Below are 17,309 nucleotides of genomic sequence, written 5' to 3' on the forward strand. Positions count from 1 at the left end.
GTTGCCGCGGAGAGCTGTTTAACCGTGCAGGAATATAAAAGCGTCTTTGGGGAGGCTATTTAACGATAGCAGATGAAAAGTCGAGCGCACGGCATCCTGTCCGGCTGGTTCAACGGTCGTGCCATAAAAAGGTATGCTCGCAACACCTTCGCCCCTTTTGCTCGCATAGCTTATGCACCCCTTTTGCCCTGGCCCGGCCCGGCCCGGCCCGGTCGGCACAGCAACAGTTCTAATAGCCGAGTCCAAGTGTGTCTGTGTCTATCGTTCGTTGCACTTGCTGAAACAGCTGTGGCACCTGTTACTAGCTGGTGGTTCTCGGTGGCGTAAGGTGCAACGTTCCTTTGACTGTACCGCATCAGTTTCGTCCACTCCACACGTACCTGACCCTATTATCTCCGCCCCGAATAGATCATCGGACCTGCTAATCCTTTCCCCGCCTACTTCTTTCCGTTCCGAAAATTCAACACTCTCTAATTCATTAATAGGGCCACTCAATAACCCCTTAGCTCTACAGCTCAATTATTAAAGAATTGAAAATTGATAGAAAATTCAACCATTTTCCCAGTGGGCTTTTCACAGGAATTTTAATTTGTCGAGGAAATGGTAATTAGCAGACTGCCAAAAAGCAGAAGGCAAAAGGAAGGCTCTATCTTTGTTTAATAGTTTTAATCAGCTGGAGCTAATGCGTTCTCAACATTAGGTTTGCGGAGCACTAAAAGCGACCATTTTGCGTTATTTTATAAAAATAACGTGCTACCCACATTTTTAGCAATATTGTAAAAATAATGTATATCCAAAGATATAAATTTGTATCCTTAGAATCTTGATCATTTTAAATTGAAAATATTAGACCCCGCCATTTTGACTGGTCCCATGTGTTAAGTTCTTTTGATCTGCCTACTGCCTTCGATTGTAACGCATTAATTCCGCAGTCTAACTGTTCTTGTCTTTGTGATTTTTGTACATGAAGCTTCAGGGTCTCGAGGAACGGCGTGGAGCGTGGAAATCGTCTAGTTTCACTGTGCGAAGCGATCGAGCATTTCGGGTATGTCTGACCAATAACGGAACGAGATCGTGGCCCGAAATTCCACGATATTCCGAGGTCCACGCGGACTCGTGTTCACACCGTCACCGTTATGGGCGGAACCGAGCGGAACCACGCTTCCTGCACAGAACAAAACTGCCCTCCCCCACCACGGTTAAATTGGAGTTTGGGCAAAGTTGTTGCTTCTCGTTTATATTCCAGCACTTGACTATAAATCAACGCGGTCGCCCATCGAGCCTAACGAAGCGCGTGGGCGTGTGAAACAGATCGAACAGGAAGGCCATTGAATTTTTGTAGAAATTTCCACGTTCCGTCGGACACGGACGTGACTCGCTTCGACGGCGGAAGGACGACGGAGCGTTTCTATTTCTCATTCGGTCGTCTAATTTGGTGCCGCCATTTTGGTACAATTCCTGTGCCACTCGATGAACGCCATCTGGTGTTTCGGGTAATTTTTATTTCAATACCTGCGGTCTAATAATAAAATAAATTGATAAAAGTCCATAGTATTTCTCTCGCTCACAAATGATCGAAGGATCCTTTAGCGGCGCCAGAGCCGATCGACGATCCTTTATCATCGGCGGGTATCGGGCACAAGCTCGACAAGAAGCGAAGAAGCTACCGGAGTTGTCTGGGCCGTGCCCGGGCGACGTAATCGTGACGAAAAGGCCGGAGAAGGGCCCCGCCTCTGGCACAGGGGCCTTCGGCAAGGGCCCAACTCGTTACAAGGCGTCAGGTGCCCGGGACCGTTGACGCGGCCGTTACTACCATCCCCGTAATAATGTATGCCATTAATAAGAACACGGCCGAAGGAGGAACGTGCGTGTCTTCGGAGGAGCCCCGGCGTTCCCTTCTTCGTGCGGGCCATGTGCTCACCTTCGCGAAGGGTGAAGGGTGAAGGGCGTTTAACGGTCGAACGTGCACGAGTTCTTCATATCGACGACGGACACCAGCTGATCCGCGTTTCTCCCTCGGTGTTTCGACCATGTGTTTCCCGCACTTTTTCCCCCGTGGCCTCTCGACGAACCTAATCGGTGCCGTTTCGCTCTTTGTTCGCAGTCGCATGGACGCTTCGCTAAACATCGGTCTGAATTTGTTGTGTCCACGGATTGCAAATTGCAGACGGTGCGGATTTTATGGATTTATGAGAAAGACAAGTTGGCGCAATTCGAAACAATAGAAAGATTCACACAATTTTTCCGAATGGCTACTACGTCTCGCAACTGATGCAGACAATTTTTATTTTGCAAGATCCGCAGTCTGATTGCTATAGACAAGTGGATAGGGCTCTCCAGAGGAGGCAGCGTCCTAACTCACTTGTCCCAATGCTAGGCAACTTAGAATCTCTGTATCATCTCTGTAGCCAGTCCTAGACACAGCTCCATAAAATCTGGCAAAAGGAAGACACCTCGTCGACTTCAAAGCAGTGACTCCCCGAGTGCCTGCAGTCTTTATTATTATAAATAATGTAGTAGATGGTGCTCTCTAGACTAGGTAGAGCTAGCACCCTACTGTCCTAGTCTCTATGCCCAGCAACCTGCGAACATTATCATGCACAGCCCCCTAAAATCTGGCAACAGGGGGACACTTCGTCGACTTCAAAACAGTGACTCCCCGAGCGCCTACAGTCTGTATTATTATAAACAATGTAGCAGATCGGGGTCTCTAGAGGAGACTAGTTAAAGTTAGCACCGTCTTTTACGATCTCAGTATCATTGACAGTCCCCTAAAATCTATCGCCCCGTTCGTCACCTCGTCAACATCGGAGCAGTGTCTCTCCACACCTCGGAGCACCGTGGGGGCGTCGTTACTCCCGTGCACGAAAGCACTGCCAAGAAAGTCAGAAGAGTGGGTCCCGTGTTCGAACTCTCCCCGGTCCCCCCGTAGAACAATCTCTCTATCTATCTCGATTCGCTCTGTCTGTCCCTCTCTCTCATTTTCGTTCTCCTCGTCCTGATCCGCGTGTTCTCCCCCTCTGGGCTGATATCAGGAGAGGTCGGTCGCGGTAGAAGGGGAGAAGCAGAGACAGGTAAAGCCTCGGTTGCGAGGCTTAGGAAGGAACGTAGTGCCCAGGTGGAGAAAGAGAGAAAGAGAGGGCCAGGCCTGGCCGTGCTGTGCTGTGCTGTGCTGTGTGCTGCTGCTGTTGCCGGAGAGTGGAGGGAGGTCGGTGAAGCGGAGGTGAAGCGCGACCGGCCCTCTCTACTCCAGGGGCCCAGGCTAGTCCAGTCCGGGACAGCACGCCTCCTGCTGCACGCTCCACGAGGTAGAACGGCGAACCGTAGACACCAAGACGCAGGACGTAGAGGCAAGGGGTCAGGCTCGCTCGTGTGCTACCACGGTGGCTGCTCGTCCTCGGAAGGATAACCGTCATCCTTCATCGAGATTCTACAGTTCAACGGTTCCTGGTCGAACACGTGCCACTGTGTGACCAGGGGAAACGACCAGGGTGTACTACTCGGTAGCCTCGCGAAGCCTTCACGCGACACGGTACACGGAGATCACGGATGATCACACCGGACATCCACCGGGATCTGAAGACCACCCGAGGATCCGAGGACCACTGTCAAGACGCTCGCGCCAACCTCTGCTTCACGCGGACATTTACTCTTCCGGTTCTCTAGCTTCGGCAAAGGATCAATGAAGACGCACACCGTCCGATCCGGTGTTCTGGGATGGTAGAGCTGTGATCGAGGATCCCCGAGGATATCTCGCCGTAATCTTTGGCGTCCAACACTTCCTCTTTCACCTAACCACCCAGCCCCCACCCTTGACATCACACGCGTCCAGCCACGCGATCAGCGGGACCAGCGATCCGGAAGGTTTCGCGCAGCGGTGACCAACGAGCCGGTTAGTCTTAATGGACACCTGATCCACGGTGACTGAGCATCTCTCTCGCCTAGATGCGTCTGTGAAACGTCCCCGGTGTGCCGTCGATGCTGGATAACCGCGGGACCATGTTCAGGGTGCATCGTCTGAACATCCGATCCGAAACGGATTAGGGCTGGTCGCAAACCGGGCATGAGGATTTCGAGCTTCCGGTGAACCGGGACCCAAGGGATTCAGGATTTTCCAAGTGAGATTCGTTTGCGAGGTCGTCGAGGTCCGAGGATCCGAGGGATTTCGAGGTCCACGGGTAAACTGAGGTGCACGGTGACTGGCGAAGTCGATCGCGAAGGGGTTATTATTCTGTGACGAAGAAGATCGTGCGGTTATGATAAGGCACTGTGAACGGTGCGACGGGATGCTCGAACGGTGAAGTGTTGCCTGTTCAGTGAATATTCAGAGACTTCAACGCGCGGACAAGCGGTGATCGAGGGATATAGGCAGACGACGGCGGACAAGGCCGCAGCGATTCGTTGCGAATTCGGGTGAGTTTTTAGCCTAATCCCTCCGTGCTCTCGGAGCCATTTCCACCATTCCTCTGCGTGTCGAATTTCGGGCGAATTCGGCCATAGATCTCGCGTGAAACAATCGTCGCTGCGCACAGTGTCCCGTTCATTAGACATTCCCTCGCGTCGTTTTGTCAATTTTCCCGCGAACGAAATGGTGTAACAGTTCCATAAAAAGTTCCTCCAGGTTCTCCAGGGTTAATGGTTGCACGCGACGGGCTTGAAACGATCGCCTCAACGCACAGTGTCTGGTTCATTAGCGATTGTCTGGATCGGTCAGTCCTCTTCCAATAAAAAGGTGTCATCCGATAAAAAGCAAAGAATTCTCGCGCAGCAGCAGAGATCTATCCGCGCACAACAGGCTGCTGAATGGTGTGACGATGGTTACGCGCACGCAATTCACACGCACACACAAACCGGCACACGCTGTGTTTACATTCGCCAATTATAGACGACTGCTCGTACGTAATAATGATAGATACGCCGGCGGAGTTAATGACTGGCGAACGGCTCGCAAAAAGCGGTAGGAATAATTTTCGAGGTGACGGGTACGGGGGCGTTGTTCCGGAGGCACCATTCGCGGTATTCCGACGGGATTTCGTTTAATTTCGCGAACTTGCTCCTCGTGATCCACTGTAGGATCGATTTCCAACCTGTCCGACGGCGATCGGAAGCTTCTTCTGAAATACTTGATTTTAACAAGGAGACAGGGAGGTCTCGCCAGTGAAATCCATCATTTTATCCAACAACTGGCGTTCGCAACCGATTTCTTCACTGGATATATGTCACAAATATCTGGCCGATGAAAGTCCCAGAACTACCCCCACTGCCGCGGGGTATACCCAGTGAGGGTCCAAGAAGCTTTGTTCTTCTTTTCTGTATCAAAGAATAGTATCTTCTAGCCGATATATGTCCCTGAGTGTTCGGGACATATATCGAGTAAACGCTGTATAGGCGTCGCACGGGTTTATCCAAAGATCTGCTCGAATCGTCATTATAAAATTCATGGGTTGCATGTAGAAACAATCCTTCCGTTTCCTGTGACAAATAACGCAACATCTTCGTTATCTTTTGATCGAGCTTGACCGATCGACGGACTGATAAGATCGGTCTCGTGCAGGTTAGGGCTAAGTGGTTCTTATTATTTCGAGAAATTCGTTTCTAATCGCGAGCTACCGGCATCTGCCCCTTTTCCACCCTTACCTGCTGCCCTAGCCTTGCTTTTGAAGACAACTGCCATCTCGGGGCGAGACAGTTGTTGCGTCAGGTGGCGGTCGCCGCCGAAAAACGCGCCCGAAATCGTCGGCAGCTAAGGGAACAAGGGTTGACAGACGATAGGGCTGAAGGGTTCGGCCACTTTCGATGCACCGGGTTCCGGGCAAATTGATAACAGGAATTAACGGTGATCAGCGTGCCCGGGGATGATCGATGCTTCCTCCGTGGACGCCATTACGTCTTTAACGCTAGGTTTACGTTGCTCAAAGATGATTATTTGACATTACTTTATACAAAATTACGCGAACGTATTTATCAAAATTTGTCGGCATTTTTTAAAAAATAATATTATATACCCAAAGAAATCAATTTGTTAAATAATTCCTCATGGATGCATCTTTGCATTCTCAATATTCGTAAATTCAAATGCAGAATGAAAATTGTCGAGGTCGATTGTAAGCAGCCGAAGTTAAATGGAGATATGTGTTTTCTCATTTAATTGTCTTGAAGAAAATAATGCATCTTGAAATTCCTCTAACCTCTGAAATTCACTCTTGCGTTAGACGTTTTTGTCATGCGTTCATCAAATCTGCAGTTTAATGATTAAAAGACTGGAGAGAAGAGGGAAAGAGAAGATTCGAAGTATGGAGGATTGAGAGATTATTCAGAGAATTATTCGGAGCTTCGAGGCCGCTGTTCCTATTCAAGGAATTCGTATTTGCTCGGGAATGACAAACTATCGCCATCAATTTTCGGAGTCCGGGGCGTTTCGTTTGATTCTCTTCGCGACTGTTGAACGCTCGTAATAAATAACGCTCGTCAGCACGGTGGTGCGCCTTAAGTTGCTGGAAACTCGAACCTATCATACGGCAAACGTTCGCTTGACTCGAAGACCATTATCTCAGCTGGACATCCGAGTCATTTTCTACTGTCATTTCGCATCGAACCGTACAATTCAACCTGGCCAGTAATTGATCGATCGGAGGTCGCTGCCGTGTGTATCTACCACTGACCCGAAAGGGCTAATTAGATTCCTTAATCGCCGTTGTCATCTTGGTGGGCTCGGACAGATCTCGAAGAAAGCAAACAGATGTCCCATTGGTATCAGCGTGGAGCACGCTCGTTTGAAACCAGGAATAATTTCTTCATGAACTTCAATCGCTTTCTTCGACTGTACGGTAGTTAATGATAATTGCACGTCGCCGCCTGTGAAGAATATTTCCGTTCCGAGCGGATTGGTTAAACAATCTCTGTTTTAATTGATCGAGCTTGGATCGCCGTTGAGATTTGATAGAGATAGAGAGAAAAAAAAAATTGGATCGATCGGACCAGGATCGGTGGATCCCGGTAGCGTAATTCCTCAATAAAAGTGGATGCCTGAAATTTACAACGCCGCCGGAAGGCTCGTTCTCGCGATGGGACGCGACTCGGCTTGACACAGCCCGATCGTTATTAGAAAATTTACAGCTCGGCTCTGCCGTGCGCCGGTTTTTCCCGCGCGTCTGTCTTTCTCTTAACGATTCGAACAGATCTCCTCTCCAGAAATCTCCGGCTGGCCGGCGAGAATTACACAGAACGGCTTCACCATGGTATTACGCGGCTATTACGTGTCGTGCACGCAAACAGGAATGCGGTCCCGAGCTGGCAAACCGTTTCGAAAAGTTCGACCCGATCTAATCTAACGCCTATCAGAGCCGTTCGTACGGCTCATTCATAGGCAACAAAGTGATATTACGCGGCGCGGCTGGGTATGCGGTTAAAGAAGCGATCAACACCGAACAACGGCGGCCGTTGCGCTCGGTTTGCTGTTCCCGTGTCTTCGATCGGTCGCATGATTAAACCGAGATTAAAAGCCCTACGATGTATACTGACACGGTTTATCGCGCGAATGATTGCCTGCCGGGGCACCGCTTAACTGTCCCCTCGTATATCCTACTTCGCGAATTCTTTTCAACCAGTCGTTTTGACTTTGTTCGGTAGTTCCGGTGTCGATGTCCCATCTTCAGGTTCTAATTAGACGATCGATCTTACGGGTAAAATTTACTTCAATGTCGTCCATACTTCTCGTGTCAGACTTCGTGGAATTAATTTGCTTCTTCAGCTACTTGCGACGAAGAGTAAAAAAGGCTAGTTAGATTTGCTGTGCGTATCCTCTCGTTCTGCATGCTCGTTTCTTCTGAAAGCATCGAGTGAATGGATCTGCTCTTGAAGAGAAGATTGCAAAATTAAATTGACAAATTAAAATTAAACATTGACGATCACCGCAATCACGTACAGATTTGCTATGTCCGTCCTCTCGGTCTGTAAGAAGCGTCGAGTGAATTGGTCTGCTTTGGTAACCTGCAACGGAGATTGAAAAAATAAATTGAGAAATTGAAATTAAAAATTGACGATCACCACAATCAGCCAGCTAGATTTGCTATGCCCGTCCGTCTCGTTCTGCAAGAAACGTCGAGGGAATTGGCCTGCTTTCGTAACCTAACCTGCAACAGAGATTAAAAAATTGAATGAAGAGATTAAACTTAAAACTTGACCATCACCAATGTAGGACTCTTCCGTAAGATTGTAATCGCGACATCTATTGGCAGTTATTATATTCTAATGAGCATGCCACTCTATATGGAGAGCATGCTAATTCGCGTTCGCGTTGTATCGTATCGTCCTTCTCTGATAGACCTTCAAGCTGAACACACATTGAGCTCACTTATGATAAACATACTGTATATCCAGATTCATTATGTAGTTATTGAATATATATTATATAAAATGGCCTTTGGTTTGCTATGTCCATCCTCTCGGTCTGCAAGAAGTGTCGAGTACATCGGCCTGCTTCGGCAACTTAACCTGCAACGAAGCTTAAAAAATTGAAAGAGGAGATTAAAATCAAAAATTGATCACAACCAAAATGACCTCTGGTTTGCTATGTCCGTCCTCTCGATGTGCATTCTCTTCAGTTCTCCTAGAAGCGTCGAATGAGTCAGCCTGCTTTGATAACCAGCAATAAAGATTAAAAAATTAAATGAGACTAAAATAAAAAATTGATCACCACCAAAATGACTCTAGGACTAGCTAGATTAGCGGTCACCCTCTTCCGCGTTCGTTGTCCCCCGGAAACATCGTCGTTGGGGATAATCGTTGAAAGGATCGATCGGACCACAGGAAACGAGGTATCGTCCGATCCTCCGATCCCGAGGGCGTCGATCTCGTGAATCGTCACCGTGGATCTCCGGGTTGTCACCGTCGGATTGGAATGCGGTCTAGGTGGTGGCCGATCCGATCGCGGCCATGTCAAGGATGCGGCGCGGGTGAATAGCTCTGGCCGCCGATGTCCTCCTCCTCTTCTCTCTCGCGATCTTCTTCTTGCTCTTCTTCTTCTTCTTCTTTCGTTTATTAGTTTGCCGAGGGACCGGCGTAGTTGTCCGGTGGTTAATTGCGGTGTGCCACGCCGCGTTGCTTGCACGCGGTTATACGGTTAACCATAGCTTAAGCTCGTCGCGTGTACTCTCCGCATGTGGCGTGGTACGCTGGTGCACCGCCTAGCTCGCAACTGTACCGGACCCGACGAACGTCTACAGGTATCTACAGGTAGCTCGAATCTATTTACAGGCGGTCGTCCGCACCGGTGGTCGCCGCACGCTAATCTAACCGGGCGCTTTGATCATGCTTTTTCCTCCGTCCGCCCAATTTCCCCTTTCCCCGGTTCGCATTGTCTCGAGAAAGGTCGCATCGGTTCGCGCGGTTACACTCCGCGTAGAACGGGAACCGCGCCTAGTCTCCCTTTGCCTGATTCGAAGATTGATGTACCATTTTGGCGGCTCGTGGCTAAAATTAGTGCGCTCCAGAAAATTTCGGGTTCCTATGTGAAGCGCACAGTTCCATACTTTTTACTATATTAAGTGTTATCGATAACATCATGTGGAAATAGGGGGCGCTGCAGTTCCAGAGTGCTTATACACGAGCCGCCACTGGGTTTTAGACATATACTCTAATTCTGATAGTGATTTTGCTTTGCTTCGCGGGAATTGCGCCATTGTGCGCGGGGAGGACAGTGGAGCGGGAACTCGTTCAAAGATCTATGCCAAAAAGGACGATAGCGATCGGAGATTCAATTGTGCCGCGTCTTGGGAGGATGAAGTTCGAAGCGGTTTCGGTCGGAGGCGCTCGGCAATAAGCGCTCGGTGAGCCGAATGAGCGGCGGGGTACCATTAAAACCTCATGATTCGTCCATCAAGCTACATTTATCTCGCTCGGGCCCGTAAGAACAGTAATTCCGTGCTGAAAACGCGCTCGCATCCGCGAAGAAAAGTTGCCTGGGCCGAGCTAGGAACACGGCGAAGAAGCGCTCCACGGAGAGAGAGAGAGAGAGAGAGAGAGAGAGAGAGAGAGAGAGAGAGAGAGAAAGAGGAATCTAATTGGTGAAGAACGTGGCAACGAGGCGATCAAAGAACGGGGAGATAAACGGCTCGTTTTTGGAAACGATAGTAAACACGTTTTATGGGGGAAAAATCGTTCCAGGGGGGAAATACTGTGCGCGGCGGCTACCGGCGCGGCGCAGCGATCGCCGCTATCTTTCACCTGTCCCGTTCGAGGGAAGTTAACGACTCGGAAGAGGGTGATCCGAAAGAGATGCCTCGAAGTTGCTCTCTCCGGCGGAGAGCGCCAATAAAACCGATCGTGCTCCGCAGTAAATCCATCTGGTGTACTCTCCGCGTCGCAGATACCGCGAGCAACCGGCGAGTACGCGACCAGATAGCCTCGGCCAGCTGCCTGAACGAGCGCATAGTTGAGGAGGTTTGCAAGTGGAATAGATATATAGGTGGGACGCAATCGGGGCCAGGTGTGGCTCGGCCTGATGCTGATGCTGGAACCGGAGAACAGATAACGCCGGAGCGTTTCTAGCCTCGCTTCATTTCTGACGCTGTTCAACTCTCGCACTTAGCTACCTCCGAACCGAGCAAAAATCCGTTCCCGCATGGATCAATCTTGCGAATCCTTTATTCTTTCCTGGGTGGGACAAACGGAAAATGTTGCTCAGCCACAGGATTCGCAAATGTCAAACGGCTCGTCGACGATGGTGTCAAGTAACCCTTTGCATTCGAAGCTATTTGCACTCCCAAACATTTCTTCCGACCTAGAATGTTTCCTTTCTATGTATATATTTTTTTCATGTTATACACAGGAAAATGGTGGAATTTACTCGTACGAAATGTTTAGTAATTTATTACATACAAATTTAATAACGTAGAAAATATTTTTAATAATGATATAGCAATTTTTTGTGACGCCGTGATGTCGTATTTTTGGTAAAATTAAAGTAGACAAATTTTATATTGACATTTTAGTTTTATTCCGTGATATATAAATGCTTTTGTATGGTTCACTACGGTGAGCTGCCCGTAAAATGTCGTTATCGAGTGCCACAGGCCTTTCCGATTGAGGTGCGTCAAAAAGACAGAAATTGCTCAATTTGAATTTAGCAAACCATCGTTGGCATTTACGTACAGCCAATGCTCCCAGATAATCCGGACAATAAATAATAGAATGCGCAACTTCTCTGGATTCGAATCGATCATTCCGAACATAACCTCTAAAAAAACTAACCAGTCTCCTGAACCTGCAGCCTTGTACCGAACAACGTAGGTGTGCGAAGTTAGCTGTTATTATCAGTGAAATGTTGACTTGCTCAGAAACGACATTACTTTCCGGCCCCCCTAATATTGTGGAGACCTCGAAACGGCGTTGTTTCCACGGAGCTCGAATCGAAGCTGCGAGCGATCGCTCGACAGGTGGCTTTCGAGCCACGGATTTTTCCGATCCGACGGTTTTCGTTAACGCTCGCTAATGTCACGGTATTACAGATCATGAATCTTTATTGCACTGGTTTCCCGCTGACTGAGCAGACTCGGCTTAGAGGTTTTTTTCTCTCCGGCGCGGGAACCCGTTTTACCCTGAAAACAGTGACCGGTCCCGGCTACGACCGGCCACCTGCACAATATGTAAATGCGCGACAGCTAATTTCTAATTCGCGACCGATTCGATTGCGCGCGGCGTCCCGTATCGTTTCTCCCCCCATCCCCGCCCCTTGTACCTGATAAAACGGTACAATCGCGCAACCTTTACCGTCTTCTTCGCCAGATAACGATTCCCCGGAGGCCGGATACCTTGTTGTAATTTCTCTGGCTACTTTTATATGCGAACGTGATTTATCGGAGACCTGGAGAAAAAATGCTAGGTATCCGCTGGCACGCACTTGCGGATTTGCTGAAATAATCGATCACCCATGAAGTTGTGTGCGTTTATATTTTTGAGACTGCGGATATCTGCGTGAAAATTGTCTTCATCAATTGCCGGGAGCTCGAATTGAATAGGAGATGATTTCTTCTGCTAATTTTAATAAATTGGTTCTCTTTTTTTTAACCCACGGTCGTCCGATGAAATCTGTAGGGAAATTAGGTGAGAAACAACAGGGGTCCATTCAAAGCAAAGCAATTTGATTTAATGGGATGCTAGCACTGTATTATAGCTTTTAGGACTAGAGAAGACAACGTCGCCAGATCAAGTCTTGTCCCCCACTCTACCCTTCCCCTTCCACGACGCTCTTCCCGGCAGATCAGGGGAATTGACTCGAACTGAGGGGAATACAGTTACCCTCTCTTTCCGCCAACACCGGATTAGTCACGTGACATTGTGGCACATGCGCGACAGAGGCCAAACGCGCGTCACGTGACCGGGCTGTGTGCGTGGTAGAAGGGGAAATCAGAGTGGGGGAACGAGTCTCGATCTGGCGACTCCGCCTCGCACCTAGCGTGCTTGCGAATACATATAAAGTTCCCCGCAGTGCAAAGGTTAAACGAGGGAATTAATCGGTTGTCTGAGCATGGCTGACACATACCGCTGCGACATAAAATACCCTAACACCGGTGCATCACAGAACAATGGCGCCTGATTCCCACGGTGCAGGTAATATATTTAAATAAACCTCAACATGTGAAAAACAGCAACCTGAATGCTATTTTTTTGTGTCCCCCGATGAAGATGAATATTCAAATAGCAATACCGTGCACGACCGTAACCGTGCAACGGTGGGAATAGATAAAATAACAATTATAGGCGTAACGATCCGCATATAAAGTTGTTGAATTTTCCAAAGTTCTCGAATTTCCATTGCAAATTCGGGATCCAGAAAATGTTGGAAATCTGTCGCGTCGGCGAATGAGGCGAAGCGAATTTTCACGGACGTCCACGCGAATGCGAGCACTGTCAACGAGACGTGACAGCGGGTCGGTGTCATCAGGCGGTTTTTCCATGGTTCTCGGAGGATTCGCGGGAATGTTTAAACCTGTTCTCGGGCGCCTACTTCTGCCGGGGCCCACATATCACTCGGATGTAGTCATCTGTATCAATCAGGGAGCCGGTACGAGCTTATACACTTTCTTGCTCCGGCTCGATATGTACACGCGCGCGGCGCAGTTAACTCCAATCAGGCTCGATTGCATCGGACAAGTGGAATAATTGTTGCCGCGCGTCGCTTATTGAATTATTAGGAAGCGACCGTGCGCCGCGCCGCTTCGTAAATAAGCGTCCCCCCCCCCGGTCCCGATATCTTTCGCGCGCCGCCATTCGTAATTTCCCGCTGATCGATCCTGGAAAAACCGTCCCGGGACTAATGAGGCGGAACAGGACACCGATATCACGATATGGGATTTCTTTATCAATCCGTATCATTTTTCTAATCGCCTCCGCCGCGAATAGACGATCTTCATCGCTGAAGTTACGGTAGTTTTAATCGAAGTAGAGCGAAACGTTTAATATTAAAACTTCGTCTGATGTTTAAAAAATAGGTTACGGTATCGTAGATTTTTCAACACGTCAGCACGTTCAACACATATCCTTCATTCATCATAAACGCGATATAAATATATTTATAAAGAAATTGTAAGCATATAAATTGCGGCGTGCTTTGTATAACTAATGTACACGACAATTAACCCAGTATCGAAATAACCACAAATTATTTTACAGTTGGTTTTACACAATAAATCAAAATTGACTATTTTAGGTTATCTTCAAATGGCGCTACTCTAACATTTCTTTTTTTCGACTTATGTCACTTTTCTTAGGATTGAACGGTATACAGTGAATTCTCGGTATATGTCCTTCACGGGGTGTACTGCGCGGTAGTGGGGATAATTCCCGCGACGTTTATCGTCCAGGCCTTGGCGACATATATATAGTTGGATTATTTTCAGCTCGTTAAGATTACTCAGTCGAGATACAAATGTTTATGTAGCTCCTGTACCCTGAATTTGATATAGACAATTTTTATTTCCTGTAAAATTCCGCGGTGTAGTTATAATATTTTATCAAATAAGTATCTGCTTCAAATATTGTCATAGAGAAGTTAAAAACTTCTGACACATCATTCATGATTCGATGAATTTTAATCGTGATCCAATAAGTCACCCCCGGTATAATAATCTAATAATTTCGTTTGGGGTTATTTTGTGGAAAAATTATTTTGTAAGTTTCCTTTTGGCACAGTTATTGAAAATCCCATTGATAGGCTACCTGGGTGGGTAAAGTGTTGAGTAACGATGTGCACAAAATTAATGCGATTTTCTTAACATTAAGTAGAAAATCGTGATCGTTTGATTGGGAACGAATTCTGAATAGCACGGAGAACGATACTGATTGCCCGCTATTACGGCACACCCAATATTGCGAACGCGAAATAAATCAAGAGAGGGATGCACCCGAAGCTTCGGCTCTCATAAATCACAGTCTAATGCGACAGAAGGCTAATCTTTCATCGAATATGTAATAACTAATTAACCGGCGGCGCTGTGGCACGAGTCGCGACGATTTCTTCGGAACGATCATCAAGCCGATACTAGATCACCAGAACGAAGCGTCGGGTATAAATCTACCACTAATTTCTCGCGGATTTAATTGGTTACGGCTCATTGAGTGGTAATGAGGAGGTGTAGAGGCTTCGCAATGGATTTAGAGGCGGCGAGCCTCGCCGCCATCTTTCAAAACGGATGCGCGAGAACGATTCGCGTCGAATCGGCGATAATGCGAAAACCGATTCATCCGTCACAATCCATTCGGCTCGCTTAATTTTCCACCGAATATATTAAATTGTCGGGAAATATTGCAACAATCTGTCGGAATAATTTAATCGTATTCTTACCTTCATCATTAGCGTAAATTATGAATAAACGCAACGTTAAAATATTCCTCAAGAGTCATAATATCAGTCACAACGACCAGCATTTGTTTTAATTATTCACACTAAACGATCATTAAAAATAGTTGATATCTTCTGCCTTGTGAAAATGATGCAATTGTATTTAAATACATTTCCTACGATTTTATAATTGTATACAGTGATTTCTCCGTATATGTCGCCAAGGCCTGGACGATAAACGTCGCGGAATTATCCCCACCACCGTGTACTATACCCCGAGGGTCGAAACGCCTCGGACGACGAGGAGTATAAACATAACTCGGCTCGAGTATGTCTCCTGGACATATATCGTGTTGTTGGCATATATCGAGAATTCAGTGTAATCATTTCCAGTGGAAGCATCTCTGTGACTTCAGGAATTGCAGAACAAACAATTTGGATCATTCGACGCAGTAGAGTTGGTTAGCATGAGTTTAGCGTCAGCGTGAATAATTACAGGTGCAACGTTAAAATAAATAGCATGAAGTTCTTTACTTTCGTTTCTGTTCGCTTGAACGTCGATGGAAGTTTACAGTGAAGCGCGGGATTTTCGAGGGAAAAAACGGACGATCGCCGGGGCTGGCATAATCGAGTTTACTTTCCCGTGCGGCGCGCGTTATTTAAGCATGACAAACTCGCAGCATAAAACCAGCGATGCGTGTCAGAAGTCTCGTGAGCCGGCATGGGATTGCGTTCTCGTGCACATCGTCAAAACACGAAAATCGCGCTAATTTTAGAGTCGCCGCCGGTTTTAATTAATGTCCTCTCTAACTCGAACTCGCGGTCGCGCGAGAGCACGCCGCGCCGGTCTCGCAACGTGCAGCGAGGTGCAGCGCGCAGGGCCGCGCGGTGCAGCATGCGATGCAGCATGCGATGCATCACGCGGTGCAGCATGGAATGCGTGCGCGTCAAACGTGATATATTCCTGATGTTTCGATTTAAAACTGTTTACCGCGCCGGGATAGCATGCTCGGTGCCCCCTTGTTGCGCGCCACGGAGCGCTTCATGTTGCATCGCGTCGATCGGGTCAGTCCATTAGGAATCATAAAAGCGTGTCAATCATCTTGCGTGTATTAAAATCAACTTCCTGCGCGCCACGCTATGCCGCGCCGATCGCCATACCGATCCTCATGCGAAATTCAAATTCTCCGCTTGCAAGAAACAGGACCCTCTTTACGAAGTCGCTTCTCCGCCGTCCGAATCTTCCAACGATCGGTTCGGATAATAGAGGCTCCGCTCGATCGCCGATTACACGAGCAAACGAGATCCGAATCGGGTCGTGTTGGGTATCGTTTTAATCGGGAAAACGTCGCGAACGTTTCTGCACAGGTTTCACACAAATAATAATTAAAAATGGAAGCGTGACGTTAACTTTTTTACAAATGTCGAGGCGTTATTGGAATAAAATTAGAAGACTAAGAACTTCGAATTGAGGAGACTGTGGATTTCATGCACTTATGGCAAATACGAGCGAGCATAACATGGTAAAAATGTTGGAGAATTTTGACACTAAACCTACCACCGTCCTAAATGACCGATTTTATATTTTACAATTATGGAAACTACAAAAATTCATTTATGGAACATAGTATAATAAATCTCCTTGTCCAAGCATTTATTATATTGATAAATTTAGGGTTACCATTTTTATGGGGCAGTATTTACTAGATACCGTTGATGTTTGGTAGGTTTAGATTAGACATTAAAATTATTTAGAAACGATATAAATTTCTTTTAGAACAGTCCAAAAAAATTACTATAATTCAAACACTACACAAAATGACTATAATTTAAAGAAGTGGATATACTAAAAAGATTTAGTTAGTCCCAGCTTGACAAGATGATTTGTGGTGTGTGTGTGTGTGTGTGTGTGTGTGTGTGTGAAGAGGTAAGAAATTTTGATTTAGCGCCGGTGTCCTGCAAACATTTTTCAGGGGCGCAGGCCAATGACGACCGGGTCGAACAATATTGCAACGAGCGCTCGCAGAAGTAGCACGTAATCGAATATCCCAAGCAGTTGCGTCGCGGGGACAGTTTTCTGAGGAGATCCGATCCGGTTTGCTTTGCATATCCGTGCAAACAGCGATAGGGTATCGTTTTTCCCGTGCATCGAGACGAGTCCCGGTCACGTGCCGTGGTCGATCTTTAACGGCCCGTACTCAACGTACCATGTTCTTCCAATGGTGCATGCACCTGATACCTACGAGTCGCACTTGTTGCACGGCCCCGGCATTACACCGCACTAATTCGTACTGTGACCGTTTCCTACGGTAACGCACGTACCGACATAGAAAATATCCGGTCATTTATGGGGGTGAACGCTACACCTGCCTGTCGGGGCTACAAATGGGGGTTTCCGAACGGAGACGCGTGACCAGGAATGTAAATTATCGCTTCCTGCTGCTGCGAATAATTGCACCCTTGCACGCAC

The 17,309-nt window shown here is 47.5% G+C and overlaps 1 protein-coding gene across 5 annotated transcripts in view; it reads left to right on the forward strand.

Moving 5' to 3' along the window:
• Window positions 1-3,276: 3,276 nt before the first annotated feature.
• Window positions 3,277-17,309, forward strand: part of Sv (paired box protein shaven) — a 236,216-nt gene continuing 222,183 nt past the window's right edge. For all 5 annotated transcript variants that reach the window (XM_076800067.1, XM_076800068.1, XM_076800070.1 and 2 more), the window contains exon 1: window positions 3,277-4,413. The gene's annotated coding sequence lies outside the window, so the exon portion shown is untranslated. The remainder of the gene's footprint in view (window positions 4,414-17,309) is intronic.

This window comes from Halictus rubicundus, chromosome 14, assembly GCF_050948215.1.
Source record: "Halictus rubicundus isolate RS-2024b chromosome 14, iyHalRubi1_principal, whole genome shotgun sequence".
In the NCBI taxonomy this organism is placed as follows: Eukaryota; Metazoa; Arthropoda; class Insecta; order Hymenoptera; family Halictidae; genus Halictus; species Halictus rubicundus.